Source organism: Salmo salar, chromosome 14 (genome assembly GCF_965601325.2).
Source record: "Salmo salar chromosome 14, fSalSal1, whole genome shotgun sequence".
Taxonomy (NCBI): Eukaryota; Metazoa; Chordata; class Actinopteri; order Salmoniformes; family Salmonidae; genus Salmo; species Salmo salar.
The window spans coordinates 68,093,005-68,117,238 of NC_138304.1; positions in this window are offsets into that span (position 1 = coordinate 68,093,005).

Consider the following 24,234-nt stretch of genomic DNA (forward strand, 5'->3'; position numbering starts at 1 on the left):
AACCATTCCTGGACAATCCTACCCTTTTGGCATGGGTCATTATCCTGCAGAAGAAAATTGCAGATGGATACACTGCTGCCATGAAGGGATGCACCTGATTGGCAATGATGTTCAAATATCCTGTGGCATTCAAACGTTGCTCCGCTTTTATCAAGGGGCCAAATGTGTGTCATGAAAACACACCCCACACCATCACCACCACCAGCCTGCATTGACCCATTTTCTACCAATGTCTGGATGTCCTTTGGTTGGTGGACCATTCTTGATACACAGAGGAAACTGTTGAGTGTGGAAAAACCCAGCAGACTTGCAGTTATTGACACACTCAAACCGGTGCGCCTGGCACCTACTACCATACCCTGTTCAAAGGCCCTTAAATCTTTTGTCTTGCCCATTCACCCTCTGAATAGCACACACACACACACACACACACACACACACACACACACACACACACACACACACACACACACACACACTGCACACACACACACACAATCCATGTCTCAATTGTCTCAAGGTTTAAAAATCCTTCTTTAACATGTCTCCTCCACTTCATCTACACTGATTGAAGTGGATTTAACAGGTGACATCAATAAGGGATCATAGCTTTCACATGGATTCACCTGATTAGTCTATGTCGTGGAAATGTTTTCTACACTCAGTATATAACTTGTGTATGATTCATCATAAAACTATAGGAAAGTATTTGGTGGAAGGTAAAGAGAAATTTGAAAGATGACGTCTCCTAAAATACAAGTGAGAAAAGATGTAATCGCTCCAAGAGTTAGGAGATGCATCCAAAAACAGTTGACATCAAATAGATTGATTCATCAGAGATGGGATCATCTGTACTGCTAATTCTATTTTTCAGTAGAAGTAAGTCCACCCGTTAAATGTTACAAATCTAATCCGTGTTGTTTGAAAGGGATTCAGGTAAAAAGAAAACGTAGAACTTATTTCATTTCACCACTGAGGGCCTCTATAGCTACACTGCCTGGCTCGTGACTGCCACCTGTTGGAGGCACAGTTTAACTACATCCCTAACAAAACGCCAACAAAGATCAATTCACTTTGGCCCCCCTCCTACTTTAATTTACTATGGTCTTTCACTGAACACATGTCACTTGGCTAAAACAATACATTCATGTCCAATTTACTCATAGACAAACTTTGGCCTAGTTACTAAAATCACTAGGCTTCATGAATTTGTCAACTCTTGGTCTCTTTGAAAGGGGCCAAAACTTGAAAAACTATTAAAGAGCAGTAAAATGGTGACTGGGCTCTGTGTTTGTGTGTGAGCTGTGTTTACGGCGCATGGGCCCCTAAGAGCGGTGACAAGGGAGTGTGGGTCCAGACATGCTGTCTGGAGGAGGACCAGTCACTCATCACCCCGACTTTCTGAGAGGGGAGGGAGGGGACAGGGCTGGGGGATATCTGTGGCTGTATATGGTCCTCTGTCCAGTGGGCCTGGGGTAGTAGGGAGGCGAAGGGGTCAGTCTGTGGCTGCATATGGTCCTCTGGGAGAGGGCATTGTCAGTCTGCTCATGGTCCTAAAAGGTAGAAATAGTGAGGGGAAAGGTGGGGAGAGGGCTGAGTCTGCCTGGCCTGCCTATGGTCTTCTGTCCTTTGGTGTAGTACTATAGCGAGAAAGGAAGGTTCAGTCCATTGGGGTTGGGAGGGAGAGGAACAGTCTTTTCTTTCTGCCTGCCTACAGTCTTCTGTAGTTGATAAAGTTTTCTTTGGGTCATGGGTAGAAGGGGAAGGCAAAGGCAAAGGCTGTCGCTGTTCCTCCTTATGGTCTTAGGACAGAACAGAGAGGGTCCACTGGTGCTGAGGTAGTGCAGAACGGAATGGGTTGTGTCATTGTTGCAGGTTCTTTTTTTCTCTTTTCTGGTCCTTTGTCCTCTAGGGTAGTGGGGAGGGTAGAGGGTTGTCACTGTGCCTGCCTGCCTTCAATTTTCTGTCCACTGAGTAGCGGGAGTCCACAGGGCCCTGCTCTTTACCCTAGTAGAAAACTGGAGACAAGCCAGATACTGTGACACAGTTCCACAAGTCAGAGCACGTGTTTGTTTGTTTGTTTGTTTGAGAGAGAGAGAGAGAGAGAGAGAGAGAGAGAGAGAGAGAGAGAGAGAGAGAGAGAGAGAGAGAGAGAGAGAGAGAGAGAGAGAGAGAGGAGAGAGAGAGAGAGAGAGAGAGAGAGAGAGAGAGAGAGAGAGAGAGAGAGAGAGAGAGAGAGAGGAGAGAGACTGTGTCACACTTGATGCCCACTAGAAGTCATGTCATATCCTGCATTAGGAAGATTTAACTGGAGACAGGAAAGTCCCCATGGAACTCAAAACTAAATGGAAGGATATGTTGCACTTCAATTAATACCACCTTCAAAACTGCCCTTGGCTGACTCCTCAGATAAACACGCTACATAGAAGCTAGATGACAGTATAACGTTCAGTGTTACATTCATTTGGCTGCTAACTGCAGTCCATGAACCGTCAGTCATAAACATATACATATGATCCATTTAAACAGCATCAAATCTGTTCTGACACTGATCTATTACCACACTTTCAGTCTGCCCCAATGTGGAAGTTCCTTTTTCCTATTTACCACCAGATGGCCCCACAGTACATCGTATTAGACTACCCACCAAAGGAGCTGAGGGAGGAAAGTCAGTCTGTACTACATAAGCCACTAACCCTCAAGCTAAAGAAACACAATACTATAAGTGCTTATGCTATATGGTGTCTTAAAATGGGTATCCATTTACATATTGTGCATAGAGATAGCACCCGGGGAGGCTATCATGTTAGAATGTGTATCACGTTAGAACGTGAAATTGATCCTGAAAACATCTGCATATAAAAAGGTTTTGTGTGTTTGATGTTTCTAAAGCCGTTGTGTGTGTGGGGGGGTGGAGCATGGAGGAGAGAAGATATGGTCTTAAAGGGACATTTCACTGCTGCTCTTTCACTGTATGTCCATTAACCCTATCAGTCCCGAGAACCCATTTATAATTTATCTGACTTACATTTATCTGCATGTCCAACACTCATATTTAGCCTCTGGAAGACCAGGGCTACAAGTAGGACACAAAACAATTTGACATAAACAGTTGCGTTCAAATGTCAAACGTCAAAAAGAAAGGTCAGCCAAAGCAAAAAGCTGATAAAAAAGGATTTATATGAATGCTGTAAGTACAGAAATGGTTTGCTGAGTGGGAAATTACTATCCAACTAATCAGTGACAACTGTGGGGAGTTTGTGACAGCAACAATGTAAGCTTATTATAGTGTTATAGACACTATGTCCTTGGATAACCTATGATCTTCTATGTAGAAGAACCCCTTACATTCTAACGGCTCTTGTGTAGCTTTACATAGATAGCTTTTAATAGTTTGTAGGTGAAACCATTCGCACTCGCTCGAATCCTGCGGCCCGGTTCCCTTTTTTAGGGCAATGTGAACACACTAGACTACTGCAACACCGTTTCTCCTGTCATAACCCCTTACATTGGTCCCGCAAAAGAGATAAGATGATGATGTGCAGGTTCGCGGGGAAAAAGATCTTGTGCTGTTTTTGGATATAGATAAGCAATTGTTAAGGATGCACAGACATGACAAAATATGTAAGGAGTTTTGTTCTGACACGATGTGCAGATTATTTGCTTGCAATATAGGCTAAGAGGTTGAAGCTGTTTATTCGATTGTGGAGTTTAAATAGTGTGAGAAGACAACAACATATTTGGTGAATCAATGCTAGCGCTTAAAGGGGCATTGGGTGTACAATTTTCAATTACAGGATTATTTAATCTGCAGTTATTCTTCTGCTATTTATTTATTTATTTATTATTATGTCTCATCTTTTAACTAAATGCAATCTATTAGCTTTCAAAATGTAAGTAGGTATATCTAGCTGTCCGATAACGCGTTCTGATGGAATAGCTTGTCCTGCACAAACCCAGAGTGCACTGAGTGAACGTTGGAAAAATATCTCGGTTCCTTTCTAAACATAGCAATGTGAATGCAAAGAAGACTCAGGCCACAAAATAGGTGAAGTGAACTGGCAAAAGAGTTGAGTCCTCATTCAAAGGCAAGGGCAATGTGTATAGAAAGAGAAGTGAGTTCTTTAGCTTTTTTATTTTTACCCCAGAGTTCACTTGGATGTGCAAACTACCAGCAAGCACAAGCTGCTGGGGTAACATTTCATCGGTTACCTTACTTAGAAGTTGAGCAGAGATAACGGGTTTAACTTATCTAGCTAGCTAACTAGCTAGCGATCTAAATTTGTTTATCTAAACCAAAATCTAGCTAGCTTTCCCCTTATGAAAAAAGATAGTGCAGTAAAGGGAAAGGGGGATACCTAGTCAGTTTTACAACTGAATGCATTCAACTGAAATGTGTCTTCCGCATTTAACCCAACCCCTCTGAATCAGTGAGGTGCGGGGGGCTGCCTTGATCGACATCCACGTCATCGGCGCAGGGAATAGTATAACTGCAGTTAGAGTGCAGTATAACTGGAGTTAGAGTGCAGTATAACTGCATTATGCTGCAAATACTGCGTCCAAAATAACACCTTTTATTTACGGCAGTAATTTTGCAGTGTAACTGCAGTTAGAGTGCCGATATAACTGCAGTTCAAATGCAGTACACTGCAATTATTCTGCAATTACAAAATACCATAGTCGACTGCAGTTAGCAGTTTTGAAACTGCAGTAAAAGTGCACTATCTTTTTTTGTAAGGGTCAAAATACACTGGTTAGAAATTCCAAAGCAAATTAGTGTAATTAGCCAGCTGCTATCTGGCGATGTGATTTTCTAACTTTGCAAGCTTACATTAGGTCACGTTAGCTACAGTCTACTGGACCATATCTAACCGTTAGCTAGCTAATTAACTACCGCAGAGGGTAACGTGACTGGCCTATGTGTTCTATTTACAGAGTCCGATCCCATCAACATCTGCAGTGGCAACAACATCAAGCTTAGCACCAGGAACTAGTGTAAGTCACCTTTGCTAAGTCTTTCCATGACTCCACAATGAGCAAATAAATATACTGTGCTAAGAATAAACATGGTCTGTGTTTTGTTGTCGTAGTTGGTGTGTTTATAAGTAGGCTACAAATTTTACTGTAGTTTTCTCTGTATTATGGAGGCATAGTTGATTGTTCATGCAAGGCTTGAAGTCTAAATAGGAGAAAAGCAGAGTTATTATTAAGGAGGGGATGGTGGTGATGACTGACCGGTGTCTGAAGGTTGGAATGCATGATCTATTGACAAGAGGTGGATGGGTGGGTATAGTACCGTATTTTAGTGTGTATTGATGGGGACAAAAAAGTAGCAAAGTGTTGGCTAATCACTGACTAGTGTACGTCCTACAGACTAATCCTGCTGCTGCTGCTGATTATGATGATGATGATGATGATAATGACCTTGACACCAGCTTTAGTAGTACAGGTCCTGTAGACCTATTGGATGAAAGCTCAATACCCTGCCCTGAACTTTAGTCACTGTCACTAGACAGCTACCACCCGGTTACTCAACCCTGCACCTTAGAGGCTGCTGCCCTATGTACATAGACATTGGACACTGGTCACTTTAGCACTGCTTAAATACTGTTTAACCCACTTCATACACACTATATATACAAAACTATGTGGAAACCCCTTCAAATTAGTGGATTTGGCTATTTCAGCCACACCTGTTGCTGACAGGTGTATAAAATTGAGCACACAGCCTTGCATATCCATAGACAAACATTGGTAGCAGAATGGCTCACAGAACGGGACCGCGAGAGCTGAAGCGTGTAGAAAGTAACAATCGTCTGTCCTCGGTTGCAACACTCATCACCGAGTTCCAAACTGCCTCTGGAAGCAACGTCAGCACAGGAAGTGTTTGTCGGGAGCTTCATGAAATGGCTTTCCATAGCAGAGCAGCCTCACACAAGCCTAAGATCACCATCCGCGAAGCGAAGCGTTGGCTGGAGTGGTGTAAAGCTTGCCACCATAAGACTCTAGAGTAGTGGAAACGCATTCTCTGGAGTGATGAATTACGCTTCACCATCTGTCAGTTCGAGAACCTGCCTGAATGAACGCTACCTGCCTGAATGCATAGCGCCAACTGTACATTTTGGTGGAGGAGGAATAATGGTCTGGGAATGTTTTTCATGATTCGGGCTAGGCCCCTTAGTTCCAGTGAAGGGAAACCTTAATGCTATACCATACAATGACATTGTAGACAATTCTGTGCTTCCAACTTTGTGGCAACAGTTTGGGGAAGGCCCATTCCTGTTTCAGCATGACAATGCCCCCGTGCACAAAGCAAGGTCCATACAGAAATGTTTTGTTGAGATCGGTGTGGAATAACTTGACTGGCCTGCACAAAGCCCTCACCTCAACCCCATCGAACACATTTGGAATAAACTGGAACCCCGACTGCGAGCCAGACCTAATCGCCCAATATCAGTGCCCAACGTCACTAATGCTCTTGTGGCTGAATGGAAGCAAGTCCCCGCAGCAATGTTACAACATCTAGTGGAAAGCCTTCCCAGAAGAGAGAAGAGTGGAGCTTTTATAGCAGCAAAGGGGGAACCAACTCCATATTAATGCCCATGATTATCAGATGTTCGACCAGCAGTTGTCCACATACTTTTGGTAATGTAATGTATATATACACTACCGTTCAAAAGTTTGGGGTCATTTAGAAATGTCCTTGTTTTTGAAAGAAAAGCACATTTTTTGTCCATTAAAATAACATCAAATTGATCAGAAATACAGTGTAGACATTGTTAATGTTGTAAATGACTTGTAATTGGAAATGGCAGATTTTTCTATGGAAAATCTACATAGGCATACAGACGCCAATTATCAGCAACCATCATTCCTGTGTTCCAATGGCATGTTGTGTTAGCTAATCCAAGTTTATCATTTTAAAAGGCTAATTGATCATTAGAAAACCCTTTGGCAATTATGTTAGCACAGCTGAAAACTGTAGTTCTGATTAAAGAAGCAATAAAACTGGCCTTCTTTAGACTAGTTGAGTTTCTGGAGCATCAGCATTTGTGGGTTCGACTACAGGCCCAAAATGGCCAGAAACAAAGAACTTTCTTCTGAAACTCGTCAGTCTATTTTTGTTCTGAGAAATGAAGGCTATTCCATGCGAGAAATTGCAGAGAAACTGAAGATCTCGTACAACGCTGTGTACTACTCCTTTCACAGAACAGCGCAAACTGGCTCTAACCAGAATAGAAAGAGGAGTGGGAGGCCCCGGTGCACAACTGAGCAAGAGGACAAGTACATTAGAGTGTCTAGTTTAAGAAACAGACGCCTCACAAGTCCTGCAACTTGCAACTGGCAGCTTCATTAAATACTACCTGCAAAACAACAGTGTCAACATCAACAGTGAAGAGGCAAATCCGGGATGCTGGCCTTCTAGGCAGAGTTCCTCTGTCCAGTGTCTGTGTTGTTTTGCCATCTTAATCTTTTCTTTTTATTGGCCAGTCTGAGATATGGCTTTTTCTTTTTAACTCTGCCTAGAAGGCCAGCATCCAGGACTCGGGTCTTTTCTGTTGGCGTTGAGACTGATGTTTTGCGGGTACTATTTAATGCCAGTTGAGGACTTGTGAGATGTCTGTTTCTCAAACTAGACACTCTAATGTACTTGTCCTCTTGCTCAGTTGTGCACCGGGGCCTCCCACTCCTCTTTCTATTCTTGTTTCAGCCAGGGAAAATGACTCAACCTAGATATCCTGCAATGTCGTGGCAGATAGGAACATCGTTGAGACAATGGTCCAATGGCTTTATTGAACAAGGACAACCATATCTACTCGCTGCTAGTGTGATCATGCAATCGGCAAAACACAAAGGCCACAATAATTTGTTTCCAATACATGACTCCATACATTGTTAGATCAGACAACAGGCTCAATCAACCAATGACGTCATTGGCTGAACTTTTCCGGTGAGAAAAAGATTAAATACCGCTATGGTGCACAATTATGCCTTAAACATCTGTCATCACTCAGAGTTATGTAGGGAGACTGGAAAAACACCCCACATAGTGTCAAGCGGTGAAGTTTCCCTTTAAGCATCATTTTATATAATTTTATATGCATGTTTATATGGTACAACTGGAATTTAAAGAAATTATCAATCTCTCTCTCTCCACCCTCTAGCAGTGTAATTGTGTGTACGCTACACTATTTTCCTGTGAAAAGAGTAGAAACAATCTGGTGACCTGCAAAAGGGGTGTTGTAACCTTATACTTAAAAAAATGTATATATATTTTGTATCTTCAATGTGGTAGACAAATCAAATTGTTGTGTAAATCAAATGATATAAACCCACCCAAAATATATTTTAATTCCAGGTTGTAAGGCAACAAAATAGGAAAAATGCCAAGGGGGTGAACACTTTTGCAAGCCACTGTATGTACTCATTCAGTGTCTGTCATTAAGATTCCTCACCTTTATCCCTGGTAGCCCTGGGCTTCCCTGTGGTCCAGCTGGACAGGCAGCAGGGCACTGCAAACAAACAGACAGACACAGACATTACATTATCACTACACCTGCAAGGGGCTCACCTCCTATTTGATAGCTACTGACCGAAGAACACCTAAGCTACCAATTTCCCACATGCAGGTTTGTCAGAATTAAATGACAGCAACAACAACAGTTTATAAAAGAAGTGTGAATTAAGCGGAAGTGTAGTTAGTGCAGCATCATTAGGCTCTGAAGCACTTAATCCAGGGCTCTCCAACCCTGTTCCCGGAGAGCTACCGTCCTGTAGGTTTCCACTCCAACTCTACTCTAGCACACCTGATTATAATAATTAGCTGGTTGATTAAACTGAACCAAGTTAGTTATAAATGGGGGTTGGGGCGAAAACTTACAGAAGGTTAGCTCTCCAGGAAAAGGGTTGGAGACCCCTGACCTAGCAGACCCTGTGAAAGATGGTTTAACCATGTGAAAGATGGTTTATCCTTGTGAAAAATGGTTTAACCATGTGAAAGATGGTTTAACCCTGTGAAAGATGGTTTAACCCTGTGAAAGATGGTTTAACCCTGTGAAAGATGGTTTAACCATGTGAAAGATGGTTTAACCCTGTGAAAGATGGTTTATTTATTTATTTATTTATTTATTATTTCACATTTAACCAGGTAGGCCAGTTGAGAACAAGTTCTCATTTACAACTGCAACCTGGCCAAGATAAAGCAAAGCAGTGCGACACAAACAACACAGAGGTACACATTGAATAAACAAACATACAGTCAATAAAAATAGAAAAGTCTATGTACAGTGTGTGCAAATGAAGTAAGATTAGGGAGGTAAGGCAATAAATAGGCCGTAGTGGCTAAATAATTACAATTTAGCAATTAAACACTGGAGTGATAGATGAGCAGAAGATGAATGTGCAAGTAGAGATACTGGGGTGCAAAAGAGCAAAAAAATATATAACAATATGGGGATGAGGTAGTTGGGTGGGCTATTTACAGATGGGCTATGTACAGGTGCAATGATCTGTAAGCTGCTCTGACAGTTGATGCTTAAAGTTAGTGAGGGAGATATGAGATATGATATGAGTATCCAGCTTCAGTGATTTTTGCAATTCGTTCCAGTCATTGTCAGCAGAGTCTGGAAGGAAAAGCGGCCAAAGGAGGAGTTGGCTTTGGGGTTGACCAGTGAAATATACCTGCTGGAGAGCGTGCTACGGGTGGGTGCTGCTATGGTGACCAGTGAGCTGAGATAAGGCGGGGCTTTACCTAGCAAAGACTTATAGATGACCTGGAGCCAGTGGGTTTGGCAATGAATATGAAGCGACGGCCAGCCAACTAGAGCATACAGGTCGCAGTGGTGGGTAGTATATGGGGCTTTGGTGACAAAACAGTTGGCACTGTGATAGACTGCATCCAATTTGCTGAGTAGAGTGTTGGAGGCTATTTAGTAAATGACAAGGATCGGTAGGATAGTCAGTTTTACGAGGGTATGTTTGGCAGTATGAGTGAAGGATGCTTTGTTGGTAATAGGAAGCCAATTCTAGATTTAATTTTGGATTGGACATGCTTGATGTGAGTCTGGAAGGAGAGTTTACAGTCTAACCAGACACCTAGGTATTTGTAGTTGTCCACATATTCTAAGTCAGAACCATCCAGTGTAGTGATGGAGACGGGCAGCGATCGGTTGAAGGGCATGCATTTAGTTTTACTTGCATTGAAGAGCAGTTGGAGGCCACGGAAGGAGCGTTGTATGGCATTGAAGCTCATCTGAAGGTTTGTTAACACAGTGTCCAAAGAAGGGCCAAAAGTATACAGAATGGTGACATCTGCGTAGCGGTCCCCATAGAGACTGCCAGAGGTCCGGACAACAGGCCCTTCAATTTGACACACGGAACTCTGTCAGAGAAGTAGTTGGTGAACCAGGTGAGGCAGTCATTTGAGAAACCAAGGCTGTTGAGTCTACCGATAAGAATGCGGTGATTGACAGAGTCGAAAGCCTTGGCCAGGTCGATGAATACGGCTGCACAGTATTGTCTTTTATCGATGGCGGTTATGATATCGTTTAGGACCTTGAGAGTGGCTGAGGTGCACCCATGACCAGCTCGGAAAGCAGATTGCATAGCGGAGTACGGTGGGATTCGAAATGGTCGGTGATCTGTTTGTTAACTTGGCTTTCGAAGACTTTAGATAGGCAGGGTTGGATAGATATAGGTCTGTAACAGTTTGGGTCTAGAGTGTCTCCCCCTTTGAAGAGGAGGATGACCGCGGCAGATTTCCAATCTTTAGGGATCAGAGACGATACAAAAGAGAGGTTGAACAGGCTAGTAATAGGGGTTGCAACAATTGCGGCAGATCATTTTAGAAAGAGAGGGTCCAGTGCTTTTTGTGCTGGTCAAGGGCAGTCAGGTCTGGAGTGAACCAAGGGCTATATCTGTTCTTAGTTCTACATTTTTTTAATACTTATATGACTATGGGTGATACTGTAACTTTTATACTACTCTATAGAGTACTACTCTATAGAGTCATGTTATATTGCAGATACATAGTCAGTGACGGCACAGTAACTTTGCATAAACACTATAACCAACATTGCAATGCTTCTTGGGACTTATATATTTTTTGATGTTTGGGAATGATGGTGAGGAATGGTAAATGTCAGAACTGAACAATGTGCAGCTTTATGGGTGAGAGGAACATATTACAAGACTGTCACAGAAGAAACAAAGAAAGGCAATTCCCTATTCACATGAGTATTAGAGTCGCTATGGTTACCGCACTAAAGTACAACAATGACTGACAGATTTAATATGACTAAGAAAGAATCCAGGAAGGCTGTAACTGATAATTATCACAACACCCCGTCCAGCTGTCAAATACAGCCGTCAGTTTACTGTAAATCAATAGAGCGAATATGTACACTTTACTCTCAAAATTCCCCTTCACATTCCCTGATCAATCAAGTCCATCTTAATAAAGAGGCCTAGGCTGTGGAAAGACTCAGAGACATAGAAACACCCACGTCATGCACATTCCCCAAATTCATCCCCCAGCGTTCCCAAATGTCTCTTTTGGAGGCTTGTGTGAGCCCCTGCCAGCAGTACCGATTCCATGCAGCGCTCCGTAAATATTTGCGCTCGGTTGACTCAAGCCAAGTTGACTTATGTACGATGTTCCCAGAGTTCTAATAGGGCATCAGTGAGAGGCTTGGGTTTCAGGCAGCACTGAGCACCTCTTGTCCCGCCATCTTACGCCAAGGGAGTCATTCAACACTGACTTCAAAACAGACATCCCTGGCGAAAAGGTAAATAGCCACATGAGAGAGCGCTGTGGTTTTCTCTCTGTGGAGGCAGACAGTGACACACGTACTCTACTATGATGGTCTGGTGGTGTACTGTCGATGAGCAGAGATAAGAGCATTCTGGGTAGGGAGCCGGGTGGACACAGAGAATAACAGGGAGGACTGTTTCACTGGGCACAGACATCAATTCAACGTCTATTCCATGTTGGTTAAACGTAAATTCATTTAAATGACGTGGAAACAACGTTGATTCAGCCAGTGTGTGCCCAGTGGGTTTAAAGCTCTATTCTTTGTTCAATTTTGTTTTGGAGTGTGCTTCTAGTGACAGAGCACGTATCTTACCAACCTGGACTCAGAGGTAGCCATCAACATAGGAAAAGTTCATCTGGCCCTAATCTATGGATTTCACATGACTGGGAAAACAGATATTCATCTGTTGGTCATAGATACCTTAATAAAAAGGTAGGGCCGTGGATCAGAAAACCAGTCAGTATCTGGTGTGACACATCCCCTTTGCATAGAGTTGATCAGGCTGTTGATTGTAGCCTGTGGAATGTTGTCCCACTCCTCTTTAATGGCTGTGCGAAGATGCTGGAAATTGGTGGGAACTGAAACATGCTGTGGGTGAGATATCTGATGAGTATGCAGGCTGGGCAATTTTCAGCTTCAAGGAATTGTGTACAGATCCTTGCGACATGGGGCCGTGCATTATCATGCTGAAACATGAGGTAATGGTGGTGGATGAATGGCACGACAATGGGCCTCAGGATCTCGTCACGGTATGTCTGTGCAATCAATTTGCCATCGATAAAATGCTACTGTTTTCATTGTTCATAGCTTATGCCTGCCCATACCATAATTCCACAGCCACCATTAGACACTCTGTTCACAACATTGACATCAGCAAACCGCTCCCCCATACAACGCCATACTGTCTGCCATCTCCCCGGGAAGCTGAAACCGTGATTCATCATCAAGGTGAGCATTTGCCCACTGAAGTAGGTTGCGACGCCGAACTGCAGTCAGGTCAAGACCCTGGTGAGGACGACGAGCACGCAGATGAGCTTCCCTGAGATGGTTTCTGACAGTTTTCTGACAATTCTTCTGTTGTGCAAACCCACAGTTTCATCAGCTGTCCAGGTGGCTGGTCTCAGATGATCCCGCAGGTGAAGAAGCCGGATGTGGAGGTCCTGGCGTGGGTACATATAGTCTGCGGATGGACGTACTGCCAAATTCTCTAAAACAACGTTGAAGTCGGTTTATGGTAGATAAATTAACATTCAATTATCTGGCAACAGCTCTGGTGGTCATTCCTGCTGTCAGCATGCCAACTGCACACTCTCTCAACTTGAGACATCTGTGGCATACTGCGCATTTTAGTGTGGCCTTTTCTTGTCCCAATCACAAGGTGCACCTGTGTAATGATCATGCAGTTTAATCATCTTATTTGTTTGCCACACCTGTCAGGTCGATTGATTATCCTGGCAAAGGAGAAATGCTCACTAACAGGGATGTAAACACATTTTTGCACACAATTTGAGAGAAATAAGCTTTTTGTGCATTTTTTGGGGATCTTTCATTTAAGCTCATGAAACATGGGACCAAGACTTTTGATGTTGCGTTAATATTATTTTTAGTATAGTATGATATGTTACGTTTCGTATGGTATGTATACATTTTTGGATGTCCTTTTTTTATTATTAATATTTTTTATTAATAATATCTTTACAACACATACAACTTATCACAGTAACCAAACAACAATAAACAAAAGACCACATGTAAACACATGAAAACGTTGATCTCTCCTAATTTCACAAAAAATGTAAATACAAATGCTACATATATGGGAGGACTGCAAAAAACTTTAAAGAACAAGAAATAAATAGGTAATTAATATCATGAAATGGTAGAGTTAGAGTCATGATAAAATTGCCAGCAATTTCTCATTATGTACATTATTGGTATACATTAAATGTACATATTATTGATTGTTATATTGATTTTGTAACGTCTGCAGTAGTGGGTGTGGAGTCAGGCGCAGGAAACAGGAGTAGTTGCTAACGGGCTTTTAATGAATTGCACCGTAACAGAAAAGTACACCCACGAAAACACAACTGGGTGTGATCCAACAAACACAATGATCCAATAACACGTACCACTGCATAAACAACAGTCGACAACAGAAAATAAGCCCGCACACAGAACAGGTGGGGAAACGGGCTTAAATACTCCACTAAACACTAATCATACACAGGTGCAAACAATTAAGACAAAACCAACAGAAAAGGGAAAAAGGGATCGGTGGCAGCTAGTAGGCCGGTGACGACGACAGCCGAGCGCCACCCGAACAGGGAGAGGAGTCACCCTCGGCAGGAGTCGTGACAGATTTTGTATAAATAATTTTGTGATTAGTATGAATTAGATATTATAGATAACATTTTCCCCTGGTTCAGTTTACTCCAAGACAACTTCAAACTTGGACAATTTTTTTCATATTCCTTTAGATTCCCATTTACATTTGCAGTCATTTTTTCAAATTTGACAGTGGTCATTGACAGTTTGAGCCATTCTTCAAATGACGGCAACTGCTCTTCTTTCCAATGCCTTGAAATGACCCTTTTAGTAATGAGAGTTAGTGACCTGAGCATGGAAACGTTTGGTGTATTTTCTGGGAAGTTCATTCCCAGCAAGATAGAGGCTGCATTTGTATGTAGTCCCATTTCTATTGCTCCTTGAAATAGAGAGAATATTATTTTCTAATTTGATTCCAATTTAGGACACTTGACCAACATATGAACAAGCCCAGCATCATCTGATTTACAGTGCATTTGGAAAGTATTCAGACCCCTTGACTTTTTCCGTATTTTGTTACGTTTACAGCCTTATTCTAAAATGGATTAAATAAAAACCTGTTTTCACTTTGTTATTTTGGGGTATTCTGTGTAGATTGATGAGGACAATTTTGTATTTAATCCATCCATACCTTATTTACATAAGTATTCAGAACCTTTGCAATGAGATTCGAAATTGAGCTCAGGTGCATCCTGTTTCCATTTGTCATCCTTGAGATGTTTCTAGAACTTGATTGGAGTTCACCTGTGGTAAATGCAATTGATTGGACATGATTTGGAAAGAAACACACCTGCGTTTATAAATTCCCACAGTTGACAGTGCATGACAGAGCGAAAACCAAGCCATAAGGTCGAAGGAATTGTCCGTAGAGCTCCGAGACAGGATTGTGTCAAGGCACAGATCTGGGGAAGAGTACCAATTGAAGGTCCCCACGAAGGTCCATCATTCTTAAATGGAAAAAGTTTGGAACCACCAAGACTCTTCTTAGAGCTGGCCGCCTGGCCAAACTGGGAGACAAGTCAGGCTCGAGGGAAAAATGAACAGAGCAAAGTACATAGAGATCCTTGATGAAAACCTGCTCCAGAGTGCTCTGGACCTCAGACTGGGGCAAAGGTTCACCTTCCAACAGGACAACAACACTAAACACAGCCAAGACAACGCAGGAGTGGCTTTGGGACAAGTCTCTGAATGTCCTTGAGTGGCCCAGCAAGAGCCTGGACATGAAACCGACTGAACATCTTTGGAGAGACCTGAAAATAGCTGTGCAGCGACGCTCCCCATCCAACCTGATAGAGCTTGAGAGGATCTGCAGAGAAGAATGGTATAAACTCACCAAATACAGGTGTGCCAAGCTTTTAGCGTATACCCAAGAAGACTCAAGGCTGTCATCGCTGCCAAAGGTGCTTCAATAAAGTGCTTTGTAATGAGTCTGAATACTTATGTAAATGTGATATTTCTGGGGTTTGTTTTTGAACTGTTGCAAACATTTCTTACAACCTGTTTTGCTTCGTCATTATGGGATATTGTGTGTAGATTGATGAGGGGGGAAAACAATTTAATCAATTTTAGAATAAGGCTGTAACGCAACAAAATGTGGAAAAAGTCAAGGGGTGTGAATACTTTCCGAATGCACTGTACATTTCTATCAAATTTTGCTATCAGTTTTAATTTTTTCCTTGTATATTTTAGGAGTCCAGTAAGATCTATTAATTATATTATATTGAACCATTTGTGTTTAGACTCTCTGCATGTTTTAAAGCAGATTTCCCACACTTTTTCCCATAACTTCAAATCCTTTCCCCATTTCTCGCTTAAAAGGGAAGCTGTAGTCCCCTAGTTTTTTCTTTTAAGAATTTATACACCCTAGATGCCATGTGGTTTTTGGAATGGACATCTTTTATGAAACTTTCCAATTTGTTCAAATCATTTTTAAATGTAACTGTTCTATCTGCCAATTTGACTGCCTGTACAATCTGAATTATTCTAAAATGGTTGGTAAAGCCGGTCTTATCCTTTAGTTCATTCAGACCCATAATTGTACAATCTTTATACAAATCAGATATAGCCAAAAGCTCCACAATACCAGTCTATGATTAATTCATATGTGTGGATCTTTTTTTGTGTGGATGTCCTTCATCCAATTCATATACGTTACGAAATGCAATCGCCAACCCATCCACTTTGACCAACCACCCATCTTATAAGTAACATTCTGTCTTATGCAACCATACCAAACGTAACACATCATACTAATTTCAGTGTCCCGGATTGACGTTTACTATGTTACGTCTATTCTATGAGACTAGGCTGATCTTACTGACAGACAAGTGTAATTGAATGAATCCAAGCAACCTAATCAAGCTGAGCAAAGATGTAAAAAAGAAAACACTAACGTTGTCTGTCCTTCAATGTGAAGAAAAAGGGTTCAGCGGAGTGAAAGCCTCAAATCAAAACAATGAAGACAAACAGACTTGACAGCTTGCCCAAAAGGGTTTAAAAGAAGTGACAAATGAAGACTGTACCTTGCCAGAGAAAGATAAGCTAGAGAAAGATAAGAGAATGGCAGTAAGGAAGACATGGGGTGCAGAATAAAAGAGCAAAACAGCATATATTCCAATCAAAATAGCTTTTATTTTCTTCAAAAACAAAATCCCTCTGCTCAGCTGGGTAGAATAAATGGGAGATGTTAACCACCTAGGGAAATTCCCATGGAGGTAATGAATCCCTGTTATTTCACGAGGAAGAGGAAACTCTGCCTACATAGAGAGTTAGAGCTGCAATCCAAGGGCCTGTTCTGCTGGAGGGGATCCAACACAGACAAGTTCTGACACCGAGGGATCTGGACTACTAAGTCTCTTCTCTTTCTTTCAATTGTTTTTTTCTATTATTGATGCACTGGCTCACTTGCTCAGTCGTTCACCTCCTTAGTCTTTCTCACTCAATCACTGTCTATCCTCTCTATCAAACATAGTATGCTTATTATTTGCTTTGTCTCTCTTTGTCACTTTTCTTATCCCACTACACTTCTTAAATGGAAATATGACTTTTGCAAATTTTCCATCAGAGAGTGGGGTCACGGTCAAGGATCAGACATTATTGACAACGATTCTGGAGCAATTATGGTTAAGTGCCTTGCTCAAAGGCAGATTGACAGATTTTTCACCTAGTTGGTTTTGGTTATTGGTCCAACACTTTTACCACTAAGCTACCTGCCACTGTCACGTTCTTGGAAATGAGCAGACCAAGGCACAGCATGAGTATAGTTCCACATATTTATTTAAGTGAAACTAAAAAATAAAAAAATAACAAAACTTACAAAGACTGTGAGGACCTGGTGCCCAAACACACTAACAATCAATCAATATCCCACAAAACACAGATGGGGAAATAGCTACCTAAATATGTTCCCCAATCAGAGGCAACGATAAACAGCTGCCTCTAATTGGGAACCATATTAGCACCAACATAGAAATAGACATACTAGATCACCCCCTAGTCACGCCCTGACCTACTACACCATAGAGAACCAAGGGCTCTCTATGGTCAGGGCGTGACAGTACCCCCCCCCCCCCCCCCAAAGGTGCGGACTCCGGCCGCAAAACCTGAAACCAAATGGGGAGGGTAGGGGGGGTGATTAGTGTCGGTGGCGGCTCCGGTGTAGGTCGTAGCCCCCGCCCAGACCCCGGATCCGGCCATCGCGCCGGGCTGAACGCCGTGCCTGGACATCGGCACAAAGGAAGACTCCGGCAATGGAGCTGGGTAGGACGCCGTGCCTGGACTGGGCACCGGCGCAGAAGAAGGCTCCGGCCATGGAGCAGGACTGGACACCGTGCCTGGACTGGGCATCGGGGCAGAGGAAGGCTCCGGCATTGGAGCTGGACTGGACACCGTGCCTGGAGGTTCCGGACCGTTGACCGTCGCTGGAGGTTCCGGACCATGGACCGTCGCTGGAGGTTCCGGACCGTGGACCGTTGCTGGAGGTTCCGGACTGTGAAACATTGCCGGAAGCTCTGGACTGTGAAATGTCGCTGGAAGCTCTGGACTGGGAATGCGCACTGGAGGCCTAGTGCGTGGAGCCAGTACAGGTGGCACCGGACTGGTGACACGCACTTCAGGGCGAGTGCGGGGAATAGGCACAGGACGTACCAGACTGGGGAGGCGCACTGGAGGCCTGATGCGTGGAGCCGGTACAGGTGGCACCGGACTGGTGACACGCACTTCAGGACGAGTGCGAGGAGCAGGCACAGGACGTACCGGACTGGGGACACGCACATCAGGGCGAGTGCGAGGAGCAGACACAGGACGTACCGGACTGGGGAGGCACACTGGAGGCCTGATGCGTGGAGCCGGCACCGGACTGGGGACACGCACTTCAGGGCGAGTGTGAGGAGCAGGCACAGGACGTACCGGACTGGGGAGGCACACTGGAGGCCTGATGCGTGGGGCCGGCACAGGTTGCTCCGGACTGGTGACACGCACTTCAGGGTGAGTGTGAGGAGGAGGCACAGGATGTACCGAACTGGGGAAGCGCACTGGAGGCCAGATGCGTGGAGCCGACACAGGTTTCACCAGACTGCTAACCGGATCTTCTGGTCGAATGTTGAGCAGAACACACTTGCACAACATCTCTCTCATCTCTCTCTCTCCCAACTTCTCCATCGCCTCCCTGACAGTCTCTGGCTCTTCCCGCGGCTCTACCGCCAGCTCCTTGTGCCCCCCCCAAAATAATCTTGGGGTTTCTGTGGCCGTGGTCTGACGACACGCTCCTCCAGAGTTTGCCATTCGGGCTCTGGCACTCTCCTCGGCTCGACCGGCCACCCCTTGTGTCCCCCCCAAAAATATTGGGATTGTCCTTGGGCTTTCTGTGGCTGCGAACCCTGGCGTCGTCGCTGTCCTCCATTATTACCTTTCGTCTGCCGCCAAGGAAGGGCGCTGCTTGGTCCTGGTTTGTTGGGATATTCTGTCATGTTCTTGGAAATGAGCGGACCAAGGCGTAGCATGAGTATAGTTCCACATATTTATTTAAGTGAAACTAACGAAACAAAATAACAAAACTTACAAAGACCGTGAGGACGTAATGCCCAAACACACTAACAATCAATCAATATCCCACAAAACATAGATGGGGAAATAGCTACCTAAATATGTTCCCCAATCAGAGGCAACAATAAACAGCTGCCTCTAATTAGCACCAACATAGAAATAGACATACTAGATCACCCCCTAGTCATGCCCTGACCTACTACACCATAGAGAACCAAGTGCTCTCTAACGTTAGGGCGTGACAGCCACCAGTATTATCTGTATTCATTTGTGGATGTCCTTTAATTTGGGATATTTCTTTATTAATACACATACAACATATCACACTAACCAAACAAAAGACCACATGTAAACACATGACAACGCTGTTCTCTCTCTTCCTAATTTGACAGTCACATTTCTATACTTTTCTTTTCATATCACAATTTCATCCTAACAAAAAATAAAAATACAAATGTTGCATATATGGGAGGGCTGCAACGAAATCAAGAACAAAAGATAAATAGGTCATTAATATTATGAAATGGTAAAGTTAGTCATGATAAAATGTCCATCAATTTCTCATTATGTACATTGTTTGTATACATTGATTTTAAATCAATACCTATGATTAGTTTTAATTACATATTATAAATAACATTTTAGAACTAGCAATTTTTTGTTTATTGGTCCAACGCTCTTACCGCTAAGCTACCTGCTGCCAAAAGACTAATGACTTACTGTAGTGAATTGATACTCAGGAGGTGCATGATACAGTGGCTATTTTCCACTAATCTATGCTCATTACCAGCTACAATGGACATGTTTTACTTGGAAAATCATATATTCCTCTGATAACCTTGGCTAGCTAGTTAATGTTCGCCTAGTTAGCATCAACACAAGCAAGCTAGCAATTTATGCTACTTATATTTATGCCTGTTGGACTGAACTGCAGTTTTCTCATGTTGTGGACATCCTGAAGTGTAATTATTCAATCTTACCATATATTAGAGTTTCCTGAACTCGGTCCCAACTAATAAACTAATCATCAAGCTTTGATCATTTGAATCAGCTATGTAGTGTTTGGGCAAAACTAAACGTGCACCCCTTGGGGTTCTGAAGCCCGGGTTTGGGAAACACTGTCATATAGTGTTACCCCAACACTTCTGGACAGAATCTTGTGGCTTGCATCTTCAACATTTACTGGCTGAAGGGCACTGTTCATCAAAACTACATCTACGAGAGTGCACTTCACTTTGGCCACAAAATGGACTCTACCACTTCTTCCACTCTCCCCACCCTCCTCAGACAGACCCAGTAACCCCCTCCTCTACCTCATCCACAGGACGTTGGTGGCACCTTAATTGGAGAGGTCGGGCTCGTGGTAACGGCTGGAGCGGAATGGATGGAATGGTATCAAATACATCAAACACATGGTTTCCATTTGTTTGATGCCATTCCATTTGTTCCGCTCCATCCATGAGCCGTCCTCCCCTCAGCAGCCTCCACTGACCTCATCCCTCTCTCTTCTCACCCGTTGGGATCTTGGAAGGGCCTTTGACCACTGCTGAGGACACTATGTATGACAGGTGATCTTCATCTCCCTCCATTAAGATGCCAGCCTGACGTTCTCTCCTTTCTTTCCTCTATGAGGGATTCTGCAGCACTGAGCTCCTTTGGTAGTCTTATCTACAGGTCCTAGTTTCATTTAAAAGCTGAATAAGGTGAGAATGTGAGTATGATGGGTTCTATTTTACAGAGATGACGACTCTCACACATAGTTCCTGAAAGCAAATTTTACCATAATTGTTTCTAGTTTGAAAGGGACAATCAGCAGCTGCTACATCCGTTTTTGGACTTATAGATGAATTATATGTACCCAATGATTCTTGAAGAACATACATTGCCTACAGAAAGTATTCACACCCCTTGGATTTTTCCACATTATGTTGTGTTACAGGCTGAAATTAAAATGTATTAAATTGAGATTTTTTTGTCACTGGCCTACACACAATACCCCATAACGTCAAAGTTCAATTATGTTTTTCAAAATGTTTACAAATTAATCAAAATTGAATGTCTTGAGTCAATAAGTATTCAATACCTTTCTTATGACAAGCCACAAAGACCAGGGAGGTTTTCCAATGCCTCGCAAAGAAATGTACCTATTGGTGGATGGGTAAAAAATAATAATACAGACATTGAATATTCTTTGAGCATGGAGAAGTTCGTTATTACACTTTGGATGGTGTATAAATACACCCAGTCACTACAAAGATACAGATGTCCTTCCTAACTCAGTTGCCAGAGAGGAAGGAAACCGCTCAGGGATTTCACCATGAGGCCAATGGTGACTTTAAAACAGTTATAGAGTTTAATGGCTGTGATAGGAGAAAACTGAGGATGGATCAACATCCTTGTAGTTACTCCACTATACTAACCTAATTGACAGAATGAAAAGAGCCTGAAAAGAGCCTGTACAGAATATAAATATTCCAAAACGTGCATCCTGTTTGGAACAAGGGACTAAAGTACTGCTAAAAATACAAAGTGTTATGTTTGGGGCAAATCCAATATAACATATTACAATTTAGACTTTAATCTGCTTGAAAATCTATGACAAGACATAAAAATGGTAGTCTAGTAATGATCAACAACCAAATTGACAGAGCTTGAAGAATTTAGAAAATAATAATGGAAAAATATTGTACAATGCAGGTGCGAAATCGCTGCCAAAGGTTATTCTAAAATGTATTGACTCAGGGGTGTATTGACTCAGGGGATCTTTCTGTATTTCAGTGTCAATACATTTGCAAACATTTCTATAAGCATGTTTTCCCTTTGTCATTATGGGATTTTGTGTGTAGATGGGTGAGAATAAAAAAAATATGTAATCACTTTTCAATTCATGCTGTAACTCTACAAAATGTGGAATAAGTCAAGGGGTATGAATACTTTCTGAAGGCACTGTAACTTCTAAATGCCTCATGAGCTTAGTTGCACTGTTGTACCCCATCAAAATGTCAGGTGGTGGGTGTAGCTGGTGCATGAAGTCAGGTGCAGGAGAGCAGAGAATGAGTGAACAACGCACTTTACTTGAGAAAAATAGCACAAAGTAACAAAACCAATGTGCGAACACTAATGGTTGCCATACAACACGGGTGAACACAGCACCCGAAACAAACCAACCGGAAACGTACCAACCCTAACAATAAACAAACACACACAAAGACATGGGGGAAACAGAGGGTTAAATACATGACCAGTAATTGGGAAACCAGGTGTGTGGGAAACATAGACAAAACCAATGGAAAATGAAAACTGGATCGTCGATGGCTAGAAGACCGGCGACGTCGACCGCCGAGTTCCCCCCCCCCCGAACAAGGAGAGGAACCAACTTCGGCGGAAGTCGTGACACAAAACCCAAGATATTACCCTGTTTAACTCCAATGTTTGTAAACAAAGTAAACATAAACAAACACTGTATAGCCTCAAAACATGGTTAAAACTATCATTTTGATATCATGGATGGTCAGTCTTTGCATCCATAGCTCTGAATTTAAGAGTTTATATTTCTCTAGCCCCATCACTCAGCTTTCTACCAAAACAGTGGTGGGGAATACACTTTGTTATTGTTTCAACTACTGATTGGCCCTATAAGGGATGCATTTAAAATTACTGTGTTTCATGCTGCAAGAGTCTTCCAATTCAGATCTGACATGACACCGTACCTTGTCAGACATGCCATCACTATAGTTTTTTCCAACACTGTTCGTTATTATGTAAGCTACCTTACTGTTTTTTTTTAAATAGCTAGATTATATAATGCATTTTGTGGTATCACAAAGTTGTTCATATCAACATATACTGCAGCATAGAACTAAAAATTCTTACACACCACACAACACTCCAAGGCGCATCACCAAGCAAGAATCTTATGCAGAAAAAAGTTTGTAAAAGCTTCTTGTTGGCAATGAAAACCTTAATTTGTAAGGCGAGGCCCACTCTGCATTCCTCCATGGCTGCCAACCAAATAAGAACCCAACAAGCAGTACCGGCCAAGCCTGTCAGAACAAACTCATGGGCCACACACAGTGTTGACCAAATCTCAGGCCGTACCCAATACCCAATGGCCATTGCAAACCTTTAAGTTTGATGGACATTTCCTAAATTCCACGTAATTTGACACCATAGCAACTATATTTTCATAACAAATCACCACTCAAGCTATTAAACTTCTCCCACATGCTTGTCCACTTCCATTTAGGAGATTGCGCAAATAGAGGTGCATTCGTAAGCATTTTTTATTAAACAGCGCATATGCATATCGGGCCTGATTATTGTTTAAAGGCGTACAGGCAATTGAAGAGATGACTGTTAATTACCCATAAACCAGTCTGATTGCTTTCGCTATCTAATGAATAGTCAGTGAGGATAAATGGCTTGGCTCTAATGAAACTGCTCCCAGTAAACCCTGGTAGATATCATTTGGGTTTTTAAAGCACAAAGTAGAGTGTGAAGTAATTCTGTAAAAAGTTCCCCTCTCACTCTGAGGTAATGTGCAGGTAAGTATTTGTGTTTATGAATGCGACAATACAATTTAGTATGCAAAAGTGACATCCACTTACTGTATGTTGTCAATTGGTTGAGTACCTGTGTTTCCCTAACCTCTACACTCTGCGTTGAGTGATGAAGCCTCTAACAAAACAAAGATGTAATATATTGAGGGTATACGTTTCAATAGCAGGAAATGTAGTTCTTCTATTTACATTTTAGACATTTAGCAGATGCTCTTATTCAGAGCGATTTACAATTTGTGCATCCATCTTAAGATAGGTACAGTTGAAGTCGGAAGTTTACATACACCTTAGCCAAATACATTTAAACTCAGTTTTTCACAATTCCTGACATTTAATCCTAGTAGAAATTCCCGTCTTAGGTCAGTTAGGATCACCACTTTAATTTAAGAATGTGAAATGTCAGAATAATAGTAGAGAGAATTATTTATTTCAGCTTTTATTTCTTTCATCACATTCCCAGTGGGTCAGAAGTTTACATACACTCAATTAGTATT